Source organism: Tubulanus polymorphus, chromosome 9 (assembly GCF_964204645.1).
Source record: "Tubulanus polymorphus chromosome 9, tnTubPoly1.2, whole genome shotgun sequence".
Lineage (NCBI taxonomy): Eukaryota > Metazoa > Nemertea > Palaeonemertea > Tubulaniformes > Tubulanidae > Tubulanus > Tubulanus polymorphus.
In genome coordinates, this window is record NC_134033.1 from 2,677,564 (window position 1) to 2,680,685 (window position 3,122).

General features: G+C 40.6%; 1 non-coding gene across 1 annotated transcript; it reads left to right on the forward strand.

The window, feature by feature from the left end:
- Positions 1-2,127: 2,127 nt before the first annotated feature.
- Trnat-ugu (transfer RNA threonine (anticodon UGU)) lies at positions 2,128-2,200 on the forward strand. Its single transcript has one exon. It is a non-coding gene; the product is annotated as a tRNA-Thr (tRNA).
- Positions 2,201-3,122: the final 922 nt, after the last annotated feature.

A 3,122-nucleotide genomic window follows, 5' to 3' on the forward strand; every position in this document is an offset into this window, starting at 1 on the left:
TCCGGAATGTAAGAGTTGGATGGTGTTTGAAAGTAAAGAGGCAAGTGCATTATGTCCTTCGATTTACTATTACTGGTACTATTTCTATAGTGTAATAGAACGGAATATTCCGATATGTTTCATCGAGAATTTGTTCAATAATCAAGCGATCACTGTGTCTAATAATATCATCGTTGTGATTTCTATCGAGAGATTTGTCTCCGTTCGTTTTCCTTTTTTTCACATGCAACATTTTACCGTTACTCGACGTAGATTCGCCGTAATAATTGTAGTCGTGTTTGCTACTATTTTACACATAGATTTACCGATATCACCGATACAATGTCATTGTTAAAACATACAGATCTGTTGCGGTATTTATTCGGGATATAGTCCCGGCTTTGATTGTAGTAATAACATCAGTGGCAACTGCTAGAATTCGCCGGGGAGGTAAAACACGTATTGACGCCTCAGTCGGCAACAGTTGTCATAAAACTGAAACCAGTAAAACACTTCTACTAATTGTTCTTGTTTATCTGGTACTAGTAATACCATACGCTATATGTGACTGTACGAACAAGTTAAGTAATTTGGTGAACTCGTTAGTGCATAGAATTAATGGCTTCAGAATCACTGAACAACGAACCCCCACCATTCACTTTTATACAGTAATGCTGTGGCCATTCTTTACGCAGATATTAACGATTCCTCGACAGTGCGTTTTCTGTGTGAATTTCTTTATATACGTAACAACGCTGAAAGTTTTCCGACACAAACTTGTCAGTTTTTTCCGCTGTAACTGTCGCCGAACGATTCTGAGTCAGTCCCGCGGTAGCTCAGTGGGATAAGGCGACGATTCCCTTAAAAAGTCCTAAGCTTTGTTCGTATATGGACGATTCCACACTCTGTAGGAAGGTCGAAACATTGTCTCTGTTTCGTTACAAGTTAGAAGAAAGATTTCCATTTAAAAAGCGAGCGTGAAGTAAAAAATGCAGTGAAAACAACATTTGCATTTCAAAAATGGTTGCGCTTTAAAACAAACAGAAATCCTACTTACCAAACAATGATTATTGCCAACGACCTTCAGACTTCTGTGCGCACTTCCTTTTATGGTTTCCGGATTCAGTTGATGAGATAATCCCGAGTCTAATTTCCTCAAGTTATGGATGGAAAACGTTAGCGAACTTTAGAAATGTATATTCCGATAAGGTAAATCGCTTGTCGTGTGGACTGAACACCGCGAGAACAACATTGAATAAAACCGCGTCAAAATAACTATATTCGAAGTTGAGAACACTGAAATTGTACGCGTGATTCAAGAAGTCGTCAGTTGTTTTCAATCGCTCTCATGTCGCGTAGTTGCAAATTAGCGAAATGAATTTCATCTCCCTGAAAACTAGACATTAACGCGATTTTGAATGTGACCAGTTTGAAAATAGTTTTAAAAATCGATCTCGGGACCTATGAAATATAAAGAAACACGTGGTACAAATATTTTCTCAAAAGAAACGGCACAACAAACAGGGTCTTGTTCGACAGTCATGAGTTAGAGTTAACTCTGAGTTAAAATCAGTTCATTTCCAATGAGTTAACTCTGAGTCAGGTACTGAATCCAGGACAAAAGTACCCTAACAAAATGGCGGCTAGTAATTGGTTACTAAAACTTATATCCAATGCGCGCTCATTCAAATACTTATTCCTTACTTGGCCATCTCTATCTAAACTGTCTATACATTTGTTGCGAGGTTCCAGTTTATCGCAAAACGTCATAAACGTTCTAGGAAGGACAGTGTTCTGTGTCGTGGTTCGTGTAGTTGAATGCAGCGGTGAAAGATATATGAGGGACTGGTACAAAGTGACCGGTCACCTGTTTATTGTAATGCGACAAACACGACCGAGCATCTGGCGAAACCCAGTGTGGCGAAAACGCGGCCGATTTCAAAAATTGCGAAAACATCTCTTAAATTGTCAAGTCAGATTGTCGAATCTAATAAGCAAAGTTCTACAAGATAGGCTCAATGTTTCTGGTATATTGATTATAAATCAATTTTCAACCACGTGTGACCGTTATAACCACAGTTGGGGTAATATCAATCACGACAGATCATCCAGATGTGACACGATGCCCCGAAGCAAACTTGACGACAAGCCTCCATAGCTCAGGGGTTAGAGCACTGGTCTTGTAAACCAGGGGTCGAGAGTTCAAATCTCTCTGGGGGCATGGCAGCAAATTTTTTCGCGAAATGATGGATCCTCGGACACTGGTGATTCAATGAAATGTAGGGGTTTGATTTGAAAAGTCGATCGGAAATCGAAGCACGGACAGTTGGATGGATTGGTTCTGGAAATTCTGGAAGTTATGCTGTAGCTTTAGTGGTGAATATATATCTACAACAACATAGTTAAATTCCTCTCATATTGACGCATCAAACCACCAAATAGAACATGTTATATGTATATACATATTTATGCGTGTGATTTCAAAAATAATACACGACGAGAAATATGTTCACAGTTCGTCTGTAATTTGCATGTTGCTGCATAAAGCCGACAGATTCGAAGCACGTTCAACAACCATGTATGGAAAAAGATAGTGAGTGTCAATTTAGAGAGCTTACCGGCAGTCTGACGTAAGGGAGTGAGAGAGGGAGGAGAGAGGGAGTAGAGAGTTGGAGAGAGAGAGGGAGGAGAGAGAGATGGCAGAGTGAGGGAGAGATATCGTAAACTCGATGTTACGTAGAACTGAATCAGTTGACGCGAAGGAGGAAAACTTCAGGTTATTTCTCAAACGCTCGTGAGATTTATATACGATGAGAAATTTTACGCTGTCGCCGCTACCGCAGCTACTACCGACACGGCAGCTACTACCGACACGACAGCTACTACCGACACGGCCGCCACCTTCGCGGCCAATGCCGCAGTTTATCAGGGCTTTCAATAAATTCCTCTACGAAAACAATGTTTTTATGCGCGTTGATATCGCTGAAGTATTGTTCCTGTATCCGCTGGGAAGCGCGTTCAACTTTCTGACGATCATTTTACTGATGAAGTGTCGCAGATTTCAGTCGGTTCGTTACACGTTCCCCTATCTCATAACACTAGCGTTTTCGGATCAACTTGTCGTATTGTTTGGTTTAAGGAAA